At 44.6% G+C, this 17,011-nt stretch overlaps 1 protein-coding gene across 6 annotated transcripts in view; it reads left to right on the top strand.

The window, feature by feature from the left end:
- The window catches only part of LOC140483656 (plexin-B1-like), a 255,061-nt gene that overhangs the window by 106,506 nt on the left and 131,544 nt on the right, over positions 1-17,011 (top strand). Inside the window, exon 1 of one of the 6 annotated variants that reach the window (XM_072582004.1) lies at positions 14,296-14,429. The exons of 4 other annotated variants lie outside the window; for them this stretch is intronic. The gene's annotated coding sequence lies outside the window, so the exon portion shown is untranslated. Of the gene's footprint in view, positions 1-14,295; positions 14,430-17,011 lie in introns of those variants that run through there. One more of the 6 variants, XM_072582002.1, reaches the window with a different exon arrangement.

The following is a 17,011-nucleotide window of genomic DNA, read 5'->3' as shown; positions in this document are numbered from 1 at the left end:
CTCCTCCCCGTCTCTCTCTCTCTCTCTACCCCTCGCTCCCCGAGCTCTTCTACTCTCCTCTCTCTCTACCCCTCCTCCCACCGTCTCTCTCTCTCTCTCTCTCTCTCTTCTCTCTCTCTCTCTCTACCCCCCTCCTCCCCCGTCTCTCTCTCTCTCCTCTCTCTACCCCTCCTCCCCCGTCTCTCTCTCTCTCTCTCTCTCTCTCTCTCTCTCTCTCTCTCTCCTCTCTCTCTCTCTCTCTCTCTCTCTCTCTCTCTCTCTCCTCTCTCTCTACCTCCCTCCTCTCTCTCTACCCCTCCTCCCCCGTCTCTCTCTCTCCCTCCTCCCTCCCCGTCTCTCTCTCTCTCTCTCTCTCTCTACCCCTCCTCCCCCCGTCTCTCTCTCCTCTCTCTCTCTCTCTCTCTCCTCTCTCTCTCCTCTCTCTCTACCCCTCCTCCCCGTCTCTCTCTCTCTCTCTCTCTCTCTCTTACCCTCTCCCGTCTCTCTCTCTCTCTTCTCTCTCTCTCTCTACCCTCTCTCCCCCCGTCTCTCTCTACCCCTCCTCCCCGCTCTCTCTACCCCTCCTCCCCGTCTCTCTCTCTCTCTCTCTCTCTCTCTCTCTCTACCCCTCCTCCCCCGTCTCTCTCTCTCTCTACCCTCCTCCCCGTCTCTCTCTCTCTCTCTCTCTCTCTCTCTCTCTCTCTACCCCTCCTCCCCGTCTCTCTCTCTCTCTCTCTCTCTCTCTCTCCCTCTCCCCGTCTACTCTCTCTCTACCCCTCCTCCCCGTCTCTCTCTACCCCTCCTCCCCGTCTCTCTCTACCCCCCTCCTCCCCGTCTCTCTCTCTCTCCTCTCTCTCTCTCTCTCTCTCTCTCTCTCCTCTCTCTCTCTCTACCCCTCCTCCCCCGTCTCTCTCTCTCTCTCTCTCTCTACCCCTCCTCCCCCGTCCTCTCTCTCTCTCTCTCTTACTCTCTGTCTCTCTCACACTCTCACACACTCACACTGTCTCTCTCTCACCCTCACCCTCACCCTCCCTCGCTCACACTCACTCACACTCTCACTCTCTCTCTCTCACTATCTTCCCCCCCCGCCCCCACTTTCTCTTCTCCCCCTCCTTTCTCTTCCCCTTCTCTCTTTCCCAGCCTCCCACTTTTAAATATTTGAAATATCTGCTATCCGCCTAGAGCTTGGCTGTGTACATAACAGCACTTTGCAAGGGATCAATGACACTTGTGTTATTAATCCCCATAATAGCCTCATATGCAGCAAGTGTCAGCAATGGGAATGTGAACCCTGGGTAATGAAGTCTTAATAAGAGCCCTGTGGAAACCAAAAGGAGATCCCCTTGAGCCTACAAGTTGTGGATATCCTGCCTGGCACTCTGGTTGATACAGCTGTGCATCACAGCATGTGGAGGTGGTATGTCTGCTAATTGATGAATCTATTTTGGATTGCTGTGATTGGTTGAATACTTGAAAGTGTCCAGGTAGTCACTAAGTTTCCCAAGTGCAAACATTGTTTCTATTCCACACACCTGAGTCCCTTTCTGAAGGGCAACATTTTTATTAAAAATGTTCATGTCCTTATGGTTCTCACACTGGGTGCCTGTGCTCTCGCTGAAGTTGTTCTTTAGCCTAATGTAGCAATGTCTTACTGCCTAAATGACTGGCTTGCACTATAATTGAAGTTATTTAATAACAAAAGGAAAATGAATCAGACCTTACATGCTGTGCAGGTGTTTGTTGAGATCAATGTTACATTTCCGAACCATTTGTTCTGGGAAGAAGCGTTTTTGGATTAAAGATGGGAAATCCCCATCTCAAATACAGTTGCATTTCCAAATTTTCAATCATTCAGGGGATGTGAGCTTTGCTGGCATAGGCCAGTGTTTGTGGCCATCCTGACTTTCCTGGTAGAAAGGGTTTATCTTTAGTCGATCTTGAGAGTATTTAGTGTTCATTCTTCCTGGAAGTTTTGGCTTGTTACACTGCTGTTCTCAGCTTGAGTTTCTCGTTAACAATGTGGGAGTTTGTCTAACCACCATAACATCTCTATTAGAAATTTCTGAAGAGTCAGCTCTGATTGTTGTACATGTGCTGCTGATACTGATGCTAGCTGCTGGGAACAGGATGGATTCTGTCAGGTGGTGCTTTTTTATTTTGCACAGCGTTACCCTGTTGTTCCAAGTCAGTTGCCATTTGTTTCCTCAGGCTTTCATCAGATTGACAGAGATATCGATTTCTAAGCAAGCGATTATTAAAAACTCCCACACACATTCACTGAAGTACTCTCATATGGATATATCAACTTACTCCAAGGTATGATCTTATTCCCGAATTATCACAGAATCATAACAGTGCAGAAGGAGGTTATTTGTCCCATCCTGCCAGCACCACTTCCATTCCATCATCCAATGCCTTTTTTAATGTTTTAATTGAACATGCCTCCACCATATTTCCAGGCAGTGCATTCCAAACCCTAAACTACCCACGGAGGAATAACAGTTTTCCCTCATATCACTCTTGTTTTGTTTGCACAGCTCTTTAAATCTGTCTCTCGTTCTTTCTTTCCCCCAGTTACAAGTCAGAATGAGCTCCCCCCATCTACACTATCCAACCCACGCATGATTTTGAAGGTCTGTATTGCAACTTATCTCAGCCTTCTCTTCTCCAAAGAGAAAAATCCCAACTTCCTCATATCCGAAGACACTCATTTCTGGAAACCATTGTTGCTTCTGCCACTCTCCAGTGCATTTGAATGTTTCCCATACCATGCCCATAACTGTACGCCGTATTCCCGCTGACGTCTCCAAGCGTCTTGTGCAAATGCATCATCACTATCCGATTTTGTACTCTGTGTACCCCTACTGTTTAAAGCCAGTGAGGTTTACTAATTGCTCTCCGAACCTGTCCAGCCATCTTCAATGGTCAGTGCACATGTACACCCAGGTCCATCTGCTCCTGCACCCCTTTAGAACCCCAACAGAATGGAAGCAGGCCCATTCGGCCCATCAAGTCCATACCGACTGTCGGAAGAACATCTCACCCAGACCCACCCCCACCTACCCTATCCCTGTAACCCTGTGTTTCCCATGGCTAATCCACCTAGCCTGCACATCCTTTGGACTGTGGGAGGAACCAGAGCACCCAGAGGAAAGTCTCACAAACATAGTAAGTCCCCTAAGGGTGAAGTTGAACCTAGATCCCTAGCGCTATGAGGCAGCAGTGCTAAACACTGAGCCACCCGTACTGCCCAGTACTGCCTACTTTGTATTGTCTGGAATTTTGTGGAAAATTTTGAGGTTTTGCATCAGTAACCTTGAAATTGACATGAACCATGTACTTATCCATATGAACAGACACATGCACATAGGCCTATGTCCTGCTAGTCCATTTGAATAGGATAAGGATGCTGTTGACATCATTATTGTGTGCCTGTACCCACTGGAGCTGGAAGTTGGAATTGGAGCCAGATGTGATGCATCTGTTATTGTTGCTTCTCCAATGTCCATTCCTTTCACTGTCCCACTTGCTGCCTCATTGCTAACCTACACAGCTCCAACCTTACTCAAACAGAAGGGCAGCCTTCTGTTGGTGAGTGAGTCGCTGAGGCCTGTTACTGAACAGTCCTCTGGATTAACACTTCAGCAATTTGCTTCGAGGAGATCAGGCCATGAACTTCAATTGCACAGGTCCTGTTGTGTCATTAGCTGAAATGTCATGGGCGCTCTAAGTGCATGGACGATGAGTTGTAGTGGCTGTACATGCAGCCCTCACACACGCAGAGAAGGGCTCTCTAGGGACATGCACATAGAGATGTACAATACGGAAGCAGACCCTTTGGTCCAACTCGTCCATGTTGACTAGATTATCTCAACCCATCTAGTCCCATTTGCCAACACTTGGCCCATATCCCTCCAAACCCTTCCTATTCATCTACCCATCCAGATGCCTTTAAAATGCTGTAATTATACCACCCTCCACCACTTCCTCTGGTAGCTCATTGCACACATGCACAATCCTCTGTGTGAAAAGTTGCCCCTTTGGGTCCCTTTTAAATCTTTCCCCTCTCACCCTAAACCTATGCCCTCTAGTTCTGGACTCCCCCACCCCAGAGAAGAGACCTTGTCTATTTCCCCTATCCATGTCCCTCATGATCTTATAAACCTCTATCAGCCTCCGACTCTCCAGAGAAAACAGCTTCAGCCTATCAGCCTCTCCCAATAGCTCAAACCCTCCAGCCCTGGTAACATCCCACTCATTCACACTGAAGCACATGCATGTCGAGATGCATTCTTACTTTGTTAAAACTGTATTATTTCAGTTCCCAAGTCGATCCAGCTTTCTTGATCACTTGATTCAATGTTCATATTGCCCTAATCATGTGACTCTCCCACTCCATCTTCCTTCATTCTAGGAACTGTAAGATCAGACCATCTCTATGTCACTGCCAAAACCTGATCAGGGAAAAAAAACCTCCTGTTTTCCTCACTTGACCAAACTCTGTCAAAGATCTGGGCAAGGAGGTGAGTGCAGTCCCTGGCCACTTGATTTGAAATAACGATGTGTTTCTGGCCTCTGCATAGGGTTGTTTTAGCTGTTCACTGTTTTAGCTTCCCTAGGCTCTAAGATTTGGAATTCTCTTCCCAAAATTTATTGGCTTCTCTTTCGTTTCCCTTTCCTGAGTTTATTGCACAGCTTTGTCTGAAGTTGTCTTTGCATGACGTTAATGTGGTGGAAATAGCGAATTTAGAAACAAAAACAGAAGTTGCTGGAAATGTGCAGCAGGTCTGACAACATCTGTGAAGGGAAATCAGAGTTGACGTTTCAATTCTGGTGACCCTTCCTCAGAATTTGGGTTGCCTCTCTCTAATTCCTGATAAAGGGCTTCTGCCCAAAACGTCGATTCTCCTGCACCTCGGATGCTGCCGAAGCTGCTGTGTTTTTCCAGCACTACACTCTTGAATCTGATCTCCAGCATCTCACTACTTAAACTGGTTCACTACAGCTGGCCATGCAGGCAAGTCACTATGCAACCATGCAATATAAGGAGGGGTGGATCGTAACCTAGCTTGCACACACTCCTGGGCGGAATCTAAACTGAACCCTCTTTCAATGCTTCTGAAAACCCAGTCTCAAAGTAATGGCAGCAATTTACCTGTAGAAGCTCATACTGCACCCTATCTGAATGGAGATTGTTGATTTAGATTACAGTATGTAAGGTGAGCAAAAAAGTTAACTTCCTAAGAACTTCTCCCAAGGTGTTGGTTCAGGTGGCAAAATGGCTAATGACAGAGCAGGAGTTCTGAAGAAAGAATCCTAGTGGAGTTGAAACGTTAACTCTTTCTCACTGCACAGATGCTGCCAGGACCTGGTGACTTTGTTTTTATGTCTGATCTCCAGCGTCTGCACTTGTTTTTTGCTTTGATTACAATCTCTTTGAAGACTCCTGAATGAAATGTGACCCAAGAGTGTAAACGAGTGTTTTCATGTCCGACCAACTTTTCAATGGTTGAATTATATTTTAGGGTCAGATCAAATGTGCATTAGTGCTTGAGGTTGCGTCAAGTAAACCGACTAATCTTGCTGAAGGTTTCTGTCCCTAAGAATTAGCACAACGTGCTTTTTTTGCAGCTCATATTCACAGTAAGGCCTCAGTTCACGTTGCCCCCCAGTGTAGAATTGATTGTATACAGAATCACATGTAATCCGCCACCCTCATACGGTTTGTCTATATTTTGTTTGTTCAGAGTTCCTTCTCCACCTGTTCTGTGCTGAAGTTTTGACCTTCATATGGATTTATGCTTAAATAAATGCCAATTTGCCTGTGGCATGTGGTCCAAGTTACCAGAGTTGATGTGGGAACTTTGATCTTGAGCTGACTGACAGCGGTGTGCTGGCAGACTCGATCAACCACATGCCCACATCGCAAGAGATTGCATTCAGCATGTTTATATTATACTGTTTTCACTAACACAACAGTGATGAAGTCAACAGAGCTTCGCACAACTGACTGAACACAGGCCAAGATGAGAAGTTGAGATCTTCACAGTCTTACTGGATAAGATCACTAAACCATGAGACTGTTCAGGAACCTGACAAAGCAGGAGATTCTTGAGATACGTGGATCATTTCTGAGCGGAATAGTGCAAATACAATCCCAGGTTGGGTGAGTCTCATTAAACAAAGCTCACTTCCTTGCTGGGCTATTTTGCTTGTACAACTGAGAAGGTTGAAGCTAACCTGGCAAGTGTGTGGGAGCCAGAGGTAATACTAGTGAGAGATAATAATGTGTAAATAATATTCAAAGAGATAGATAATACTTGAGTAGGAACTGGTAAGACATTAGGAGTGTTCAATGTTCGAGAGAGAGTGATAAACCTGAAAATAGTGTTCCAATACGCGCATGTGACTATATGGATTGTTAGGACACATACAGAAATAGGATGTGGGGATAGCAGATGACTGACACAAAGACGGATGGAGCTGACTAGTGAACGTTCCGAGGTCAAAGTGTTCAGGATAAAAAGGAAATGGAGAGGCATATCAGTGTTGATTAACACAACATTTCCAGTGCTGGAGAGAGAGGATGACCCAGAGGTGTCGAGTACAAAATCTATTTATCGGGGTGTGAAAAGCAAGGTTCATTTACATGGCTCAGTGTAGTCTGTAGGGCACCAGCCAGTGGGAAAAATGCAGAGGAAAGAAGTTACAGCAAAGTCAAGCATTTAGGTGGCACGGTGGCTCAGTGGTTAGCACTGCTGCCTCACAGTGCCAGGGACCCAGGTTCAATTTCCGCCTCGGGCGGCTGTCTGTGTTGAGTTAGTGCATTCTCCCCATGGCTACGTGGGTTTCCTCCGGGTGCACCGGTTTCTTCCCACAGTCCAAAGATATGCAGGTTAGGTGAATTGCCCATGCTAAATTGCTCATAGTGTTTGGTGCCTTAGTCAGTGGGAAATGGGTCTTGGTGGGTTACTCTTCGGAGGGTCGGTGTGGACTTGTTGGGCCAAAGGGGCCTGTTTCCACACTGTAGGGGAATCTAATCTAATCTATAGGCAGTGGTAGGTGAGGGTAACTATAGTGAGAGAGGAGTTGGCCAGAGTTGACTGGAAGGGAAGACAGTGGAGCAGCAATGCAGGAGTTTCTAAGGATAATTTGGGAAGCAGAGTAGAAATTCATCCCAAGGAAAAAGAAACATACTGAGGGGAGGATGAGGCAACTTTGACTGACAAGGGAAGTCAGGGATGGCTCAGAGGCCAAAGAAAAAGCATGCAATGTGGTTCAAATTAGTGAGAAACCTTTGAAAACCAGCAGAGTACAACGAGAAAAGCAATAGGGGAGATGATGAAGTTTGAGGGAAGATAGCAAATAACATAAAAGAAGATTGCAAGAGTTTTATGGATATCTAAAAGGTAAGAGAGAAGCAAGAGTGGATGTTGGAATGCTGGAAAATGTGGCCTGGAGAAGTAGTAATGGCGAACAAAGAAATGGTGGAGGAACTGAACAGGTACTTTGCATCAGTTTTCACAGGGGAAGCCGCCAGCAACATACCTGAACTTTGAGTGTGTCAGACGACAGAGATGACCTTGGTGGCCATCACCAAGGAGGTGGTGTTGGTGAAGGTGCAAGGTCTGAAGGTGAATACATCACCTGGAATGGATGGAATACAGCCCAGAATTCTGAAGGAGAAAACTCAGGAGATTGTAGAGGCATTGGTGGTGATCTTTCAGGAATCATGGAGGGTGCCAGAGGACTGGAAAATGGCTAATGTAGTGCCCCTGTTCAAGAAGGAAGGGAGCAAGGTGACAGCCAGGTTAACCTGACCTCAGTCATTAATCAGATTTTAGAGTCCATTGTTAAGACTAAGATTGCAGAGTACTTGCAAGTGCATGATCAAATAGGGCAGAGTAAGCACGGCTTCATCAAGGGAAGGTCATGCCTGACAAATCCTTTGAGAAGGTAATGAGCAAGTTAGACATAGGAGAGCCAGTGGATGTGATCCTAGCCTGTCCAAGTCCTTCTGCAGACTCCTCTCTTCCTTGACTTGTCCCTCCATCTAGGTTATAAAACCTGAAAGCTTGACAATGCCCTCAGTTCCTTCATCCAGATTGTTAATGTGTCACGTGATCCCAATAATTGTGATCCCAACACTGCCCCCCACTGCAGACCACCTCTAGTCTCTGGCTGCCTTCCTGAAAAAAGACCTCTATATATACCTACTCTCTGCCTTTTGCCAGGCAGACAATCTTCTATCCATGCCAGTTCCTTGCCCCTAACCCTCTAGTTTCTTGACTTAGTTAGCCTTGTCAGAGGCCATCTGGAAATCCAAATCTGGGATCCAAGATTCTAGGGAGAAAGGGTTGAGGAACATACAAGCCAGGATTCAATGGGCCAAATGGCCTAAATCTGCTCCTATATCTTATAGAGTAGTTTTAAATGGGGTAGAGTAGCAAGGTTTGCTGTAATTGCCTAAATATAGGCTGTGCCATGAGTCATTTAAGGCTGGAGAGGGCCACAAGTTTTTAGATTGTTTTCAGGAGAATTTTCTTCAGAATTTCTCCAGTTCAACCACGAAATCCACTGCTAGACCAGACTCTTGGGGATGAGGTGGGCCAAGTGGGTATGGGCGAGGAAAATTTAGCAGAAAGTAACCATTGTATCATAAGGTTTAGGTTGGCTGTGGAAACGATGAGGAGTGATCCATCATTGGAATAATGAACTGGGGGTGGAAGCCAATTTCAGTGGTGTAAGAATAGATCTGGCCCAGACAAATTGGAATTTAATATTAGCAAGCAAAACTGTAAATCAGCAATGGGCTGCCTTTTTTAAAGAAGAGGTGGGTAAGTCCACTGTGTTGGTCTAAGAACTAGAATCGACAGTTGACTGTTCCTGCCGGATCGTCATGGCAAAGATGGCCCAACCAATCAGCACCCACTTCTCAGGCTGTGGAAATTGATGTTCCTTTTCAAAGAGAAAGTTGTCCAGGCACTGTCGATGAAGAAGAAATAGTGATTAACATGAAGCAGAAGAAGTGTGCTTGTGACAAATGTCAGGTGGAGGATACAATGGGTAATCGTGCCAAATATAAAAGGTTCAAGGAGAATCAAGAAAGTAAATAAGAGAAGCTAAGAGAGTATCAGAAGAGACTGGAAGCTAACACGCAAGAAATTCCGACATCTACCAAAGGTACTTAATAGTTTAAAAGTTGGTAAGAAGAGGAGCTGAACAAATTAGGGACCAGAAAAATGATTCATTCTTAGAGGCAGCATATATGACAGTTGGAAATGTGAGTGGTCAGCAACTGAGCAGTTTTGTGAATGATAAAGAAGAGTTGCTAAAATAGAGAAGTTACCAGGCCTGGATGGGATCCACCCTAGATAGGTGAGGGAGTAAGTCATGTAGCTGTTGACAGAAATTTTCCAGGCCTGCCTGAACACAGGATTAGTCCTGGGGTCTGGTGGATTGCAAAAGTAACACCGTTTTTTAAGAAATGTGAAAAGGATAAGCCAGGAAACTGCAGACTTGTCAGCTTGACATCAGTAGTTGGAAAACTGATGGAAGTCCATATGGTAAGTATGCACTTAGAGAAAAGTAAGTTAATACTGGACCGTCATGATGGCTTTGTCAAGGGCAGTCATGTCTGACACATTTTAATTGAGTTCTTCGACGAGGTGACACAAGCAGTGGATGAGGGTAGAGCTGAGGATGTTGTATGTTTAGACTTTGAGAAAGCATTTGATATGGTGCCACATGGCAGGTTAATTAGCAAGTTAGAAATGCTTGGAATTAATGGTCTTTGGCAGCATGGATTACAAGTTGGCTAAATGATGATCGGAAACAGGCGGTAGGTACAGCAAAACATTTCTTAGACTGGAGATGAGCTGAAAGTGGTATTCCCCATGTAACAGTGGTGCTTTCTTTTCCTAATTTACCATAAATGATTTGAAGATAGATGTTGAGGACAAAATCTCTAAATTTGCAGATGATGCTAGCCTGGGGAGAATTGTGAGGATGATGCTGGGTGACTTCAGAGGGAAGTTGACAAGTTGGTCCAATGAGCAGACACCTGGCAAATGAATTGCAATATAGAGAAATGTGAGGTAATGCATTTTGGGAGAAGGAACACAGAGAGACAATACAGGTTCAATGGGACAACTTCGCAGGGAGTACAGGAACAGGGAGATCTCTGAGTTCACGTGCATAATTCTCTGACCAGGCAAGTTGGAACAGTTGTTAAGACAACTTAACGGATCTTTGGTTTTATAAATCGAGGCAGAGAGTATAAAATCAAGGAGTGCAAATCATTGGTCAGATCGCATTGTGGTATTGTGTTCAGTTCTGGGTACCTTATTTAAGCAAGGGTGTTAAAGCCCTCGGGAGAATGCAAAGGATGTTTATGAGAATGAAACCAGGAATGAGGGATTTTAGATATAAGTAAAAATTAGAGAAATCGGGCTTATTTCTTGTAGCAGAGAAGTCTAAGAGGTGATGTTATTGAAGTGTTCAAAATTGAGTAATTTTGACAAGGTAAAAGAGGATATTCTGTTTCCACGAGACAGTATGCCAGTAACAAGGGGTCACAATTTCAAGATTATCAGCAAGAAGTCTAGGAGTGTAATGAAGAGCAACTTCTTTATGCAACGAGTCGTAAGGATTCAGTGTTTGCTGCCTGAGACTGGTGGAGGCTGATTCTGTAGGAGGTTTCAAAAGATATCTGGATAAATACTATAAAGTGATGAATTTTGAGGGCTGTAGAGACTGGGCTGGAGAATGGAGCTCGCCAGGTAGCTCTTTCAGGAGTCATACAGACATGATGGGTTGACTGGCCTCCTTCTGTACTGTATAATTCTATGATTCTGTTGAGAATCATGAGAAGGGTATAGATAGATTGGTAGAATGATCAAACAGTTGGCAGTGAAATTTAATGCAGAGAAGCATTAAGTGTTGCATTCTGGTAAGAATGCAGAGAGATGATACAAAATCAAATGTATCAAAGAATGAGGTGATGCTCAGTGGTGAGGAACTTCAGTTCAGTAGGAAGATTGAAGTATTTGGGACTGTTTTGAAGAGAACAGATTGTTGAGAAAAGACCTGATGGGGTATTCAAAATCATGAATGGTCTGGACAAAATAGAATAGAATAGTAAAATACAGCGTAGTACAGGCCCTTTGGCCCTCGATGTTGCGCCGATCCAAGCCCACCTAACCTACACTAGCCCACTATCCTCCTTATGTCTATCCAATGCCCGTTTAAATGCCCATAAAGAGGGAGAGTCCACCACTGCTACTGGCAGGGCATTCCATGAACTTACGACTCGCTGAGTAAAGAACCTACCCCTAACATCTGTCCTATACCTACCACCCCTTAATTTAAAGCTATGCCCCCTCGTAATAGCTGACTCCATACGTGGAAAAAGGTTCTCATGGTCAACCCTATCTAACCCCCTAATCATCTTGTACACCTCTATCAAGTCACCCCTAAACCTTCTTTTCTCCAATGAAAACAACCCCAAGTGCCTCAGCATTTCCTCATACGATCTTCCTACCATACCAGTCAACATCCTGGTAAACCTCCTCTGCACCCGTTCCAGTGCCTCCACATCCTTCCTATAGTATGGCAACCAAAACTGCACACAATACTCCAGATGCGGCCGCACCAGAGTCTTATACAACTGCAACATGACCTCAGGACTCCGGAACTCAATTCTTCTACCAATAAAAGCCAGTACACCATATGCCTTCTTCACCGCATTATTTACCTGGGTGGCAACTTTCAGAGATCTGTGTACATGGACACCAAGATCCCTCTGCTCATCCACACTACCAAGTATCCGACCATTAGCCCAGTACCCCATCTTTTTGTTACTCATACCAAAGTGAATCACCTCACACTTAGCTACATTGAACTCCATTTGCCACCTTTCTGCCCAGCTCTGCAGCTTATCTGTATCCCGCTGTAACCTGACACATCCTTCCTCACTGTCAACAACTCCACCGACTTTCGTATCATCCGCAAACTTGCTCACCCAGCCTTCAAGCCCCTCCTCCAGGTCATTTATAAAAATGACAAACAGCAATGGTCCCAAAACAGATCCTTGTGGAACACCGCTAGTAACTGCACTCCAAGAAGAACCTTTACCATCAACTACTACCCTCTGTCTTCTTCCAGAGAGCCAATTCCTAATCCAAACCACCAACTCACCCTCAATGCCATACCTCCATATTTTTTGCAGTAGCCTACCATGGGGAACCTTATCAAATGCCTTACTAAAATCCATATACACCACATCTACCGCTTTACCCTCATCCACCTCCTTAGTCACCTTCTCAAAGAATTCAAAAAGGTTTGTGAGGCACGATCTGCCCTTCACAAAACCATGCTGACTATCCTTGATCACATTATTCCTATCCAGATGTTCTTAAATCCTATCCCTTACAAATCTCTCTAAGACTTTGCCCACAACAGAAGTGAGGCTCACTGGCCTATAGTTACTAGGGTTATCCCTACTCCCCTTCTTGAACAAGGGAACCACATTTGCTATCCTCCAGTCTTCTGGCACTATTCCTGTAGACAACGAGGACATAAAAATCAAGGCCAATGGCTCTGCAATCTCCTCCCTTGCTTCCCAGAGAATCCTAGGATAAATGCCATCGGGCCCAGGGGACTTATCTATTTTCACCCTTTCCAGAATTTCCAACACCTCTTCCCTACATACCTCAAAGTCATCCATTCTAATTAATTGTGACTCAGTATTCACATCGGCAACAATGTCCTGTTCCTGAGTGAACACTGGCAAAAAGTATTCATTTCAGTGTCTCCCCAATCTCTTCAGCCTCCACACGCAACTTCCCATTACTATCCTTGACTGGACCTATTCCTACCCTAGTCATTCTTTTATTCCTGACATACCTATAGAAAGCCTTTGGGTTTTCCCTAATTCTACCAACTAAGGACTTTTCATGTCCCCTCCTTGCTGCTCTTAGCTCTCTCTTCAGATCCTTCCTGGCTACCTTATAACTCTCAATCGCCCCAATTGAACCTTCATGCCTCATCTTTACATAGGCCGCCCTCTTCCCCTCTTCCCGTTAATAAGGGATTCCAATTCCTTATTAAACCACGGCTCCTCACACAACCCTTTCCTCCCTGCCTGACAGGTACATACTTATCAAGGACACTCAATAGTTGCTCATTGAACAAGCTCCACTTATCAATTGCGCCCTTGCCTTGAAGCCTACTTTTCCAAGCCACGCATCCTAAGTCATGCCTCACTGCATCATAATTTCCCTGCCCCCAGCTATAACTCTTGCCCTGAAGTGCGCACTTATCCCTCTCCATCACTAGAGTAAAAGTCACCGAATTGTGGTCACTGTCCCCAAAGTGCTCACCTAATACAAGGAGGGAAATGTGCTCATAGTTAGAAGGATTGATAATCAGAGGGTGCAGACTCGGGATTTGATGAAAGAAGTAATGAGAACATAAGGGAAATCTTTTTCTGCCGATAGGATGGAGACTTCAGTGCCTGAGACAATGGAGGAGGCATTTTAAGGGGGAATTGTGTTAGTATCTGAAATGGGAGAATGTATGGAGTTTTTGAAGGCAAGGAAATGGGGGTGCAGACAGATGTACAGTAATCTCCTGGAGTACAGGAGGCAGTGCCGTGGGGAGGAATAGGTGTTTCTGGACAATTCCTGGTCATTCCAGAAGATTGCGAACGTGAATGCATACATATTTTTGACATGTGCCTGGCTCTTGTGTCAGCTAAGTGTGATGGTGTAGAGTTTGAGAAAAGTCCATGCCCTTTTGGATATTTAATAATGGGTGAGGCAAGGGATGCTTGGTATTAATATTCCTTCATAGTTTGATTGTGGAGTTGGTTGAGTAACCAATAGGTGGTGACACACCAGTGACAGAGGCTTAGGACTTTACTTGCCAACATACTGAATTCTCAAGATAGGTTCTAAGAGTTTCTGAGGAAGAATTTGAATGGTTGCCCCTTACAGCGTGAATGTCCAGAGATCAATTTCAAAATGACGGATGCATCTCAGCAAGTGAAAAACATATGAAATTATTTTATTAAACCCCATTGAACCTCTGTTGAATAGCATAGAGCCTTGGAAAGGGGCAGCAGGATAACAGCCCTGATATGGTGATCTGTATTGTACAAAGTAGCAGTCATCTCTGTCAACCCACCCCCAGGGTTTCAGCGGTATCTCCTGTTAACCCCTCCTTCCGTTCATTGGCACAGCTACAGAGCCTCCCTGGAGGTTTCTTTTCTCTTTCTTACATTGTGAGCTGCAGGAGGAAAATTCCCACGTGTTAGTACTTGCCTTGTTCACTGTTGCTAGTTATTGCATTAAACCATAGGACAGATTGAATGGCACCGCATGCAGGGTTCTGTTTCGGCTTTGAACTTTCCACTCCGCCTTTTAGTGTGAGCGTTTCCAGTACGGAAGGTAAGGTAATTTCATGCTTTCAATTGAGTCAGTACAGGAATGAGTTTTGCATTAATCATTCCAATGCGCTGGTGCTATTATAGTCTGGAACAGTGCAAAATTGCATTCTCGTCTAACTTCAGTTGTGAGAGTTGCTGTAGCTGGTTTGTGTGGTGGGATGTTGCATAAATGTGACTCTCATTAGCAGGATTAAAGGCTTGCGAGAGGTAGGGAGGCTTTCTGACCATGTGATCAGAGCTGAAAGGGTGACAGCGACTTGCCTAATATTCCTGAAGGCATTCTCGAGGAAAAGAGCTGCAAGGCCAGAGCTTGGCAACATTTAACCATGTGCTGCGGCTAGTGCATTATGAATGAGGACAAATTGTGTCTATTATCTAGAGAATCAAGTGTCTTCCTCTTTTGAAAGTGGATAATTCAGAGAGAAGCATTTTCCCATCGCCAGGATGTCTGAACTTAGAACAGAATCATTTTCATGGTGAGTTACCCGTGTCCCAGAAGTATCTCTGTGCATGAGTCTGTGCTTTCCGGATGGCTGTTGTCAGGACCCCATTTGTAAATGTGTTAAAAAGCATTGTGGTTTAATTTTAAACATTGTTGAACTGCCAAATCCCGTAAAGTTTCTGAATATTTAGTTTCGAACATTGGCTACGGACAAACATTTTGGGAGTTGCAGGGATGGGTTACAGCGATGCCAACCCCACCCCAGTGTTGGTCATTAGGCCAAGTGTGTTTCATTCAAACTATTTTGTTGACTGTGCAGCTCAGAGGTGCTCCCAGTCTTAACTGCCTCCCCATTGACATCGCCAGCAGTCAATGATTTGTACAAACTCTCAGCCGAGTGGAATAAAGAATCAGGATTGGGATAGGCCCCTTGATTCCTGGTTGTGTGACATGCTTGATGCAGATGCTGTATTACGAAGCAATGTCAGAATGGCATCGTTTATCTTTCATTTAAAGTTTAGTAACATTGACTACAGCATTGTTGTGAGAGCTGTAATTTATAAATGAGAGGAGTGGTTTGGTTTTCCTAAGTTTCCAGTCTGATGGAAATCAGAATCACCAGAGAGTGATTCTCGAGAGCTCGCTTTAACCCTGTCCATATTTTGCCTTTAAATGTTTCTCAGAGGAGAGCATAAGATGGGCAGTGAAAGTGTATTCTTTCATTGCTTCCTGAGTCAAGATTTTATTGACAGACTTAAATTAGTTGCATGCAACTAATTTCTCAATTTGTCTCCGTGTCAGACCCAATTATGGTATATTTTTGACATCTGAAGAAGCATCACGTTTTAAAAAGCTACTTTAACAGGATAAAATCTGTTCATCTGTTCATGTTTACTTGGCATGCTGTTAGTGCCTTTTTTATGTGCTTAACGTGGGTTTTGAATGTTTGCTCCTAGTCTGAATCTTTATTCAGATTACTTTTTCAAATCAAGTCAGCCTTCAAGTCCCAACAGGTATAAGTGCTGTTAAAATAAGACTGAGCTCTGGAGGAATTGAACTATTAGTTGAATAGCGCAAACTAACAATTAAGAGGGAAGAAAGGTGTGGCTGTTAACTGGAAATGACATAATGAACTTTCATTATGAGCTTCGCATATGAATAATTAAACTTGGGAGCAGAAAAAGGCTATTTGGCCCATCGAGTCTGTTCTATGATTCAATAAGGTCATGGCTGATTTGACAATCCTCGACTCCACTTTCTTGCCTCCACCCCCTCCCCCACACTACCTTTTGAGCCCCTCACAGATTGAAAATCTGTCTCTCACAGCCTTGAATATACTTAATGACCCAGCCTCTACCATCCTGTATGTTAAGGATTTCCAGATTCACTACCCTCTGAGAAAAGGAATTCCTCTCATCCCTGTTGTGACTGGATGGTCCCTTATTCTGTGATTATGCCATCTAGTCCCACACTGTCATAGAGTCCTAGAGGTTTACAGCATGGAAACAAACTCTGGTCCAACTCATCCATGCCAACCAGATATCCTAGATAAATTAAGTCCAATTTGCTAGCATTTGGCCTTCCTATTCATATTCCCATCCAACTGCCTTGTAAATGTTGTAATTGTATCAGCCTCCACCACTTCCTCTGGCAGCTGATTCCATACATGCACCACCCTTTATGTGAAAAAGCTGTCCCTGAGGTCCCTTTACATCCTTCCCTTCTCACCTTCAAACCTATGCCCTCTGGTTCTAGACTCCCCCACTCTGAGGAAAAGACATTGTCTATTTATCCTATCCGTGCCCCTCATTGATTTTATTAAACCTCTATCAGGTCACTCCTAAGCTTCTGATGCTCCAGAGAAAATACATCAGTATGTACCTTGTCAAACCCCTAGGAATCTCGAATGGTTTAGTAATCTCACTTCTCATTCTTATAAACTCTAATGAGTACAGTCCCAAACCACTTAACCTTTCCTCTTAAAATCCACCTGTATCCAGGATCAATCTAGTGAACCTTCACTGGACTGCCTCCGTTGCCAATCACAGGACAAGAGTCAGTTTGAATGGGAAATGGGAGAACGAGACTGGAAAGTAACCAATGTAAGCTTGCACGAAAGCAGTAGTACTCTTCAGACTTTA

This window comes from Chiloscyllium punctatum, chromosome 12 (genome assembly GCF_047496795.1).
Source record: "Chiloscyllium punctatum isolate Juve2018m chromosome 12, sChiPun1.3, whole genome shotgun sequence".
Lineage (NCBI taxonomy): Eukaryota > Metazoa > Chordata > Chondrichthyes > Orectolobiformes > Hemiscylliidae > Chiloscyllium > Chiloscyllium punctatum.
This window is presented reverse-complemented; position numbering and strand designations above follow the sequence as displayed.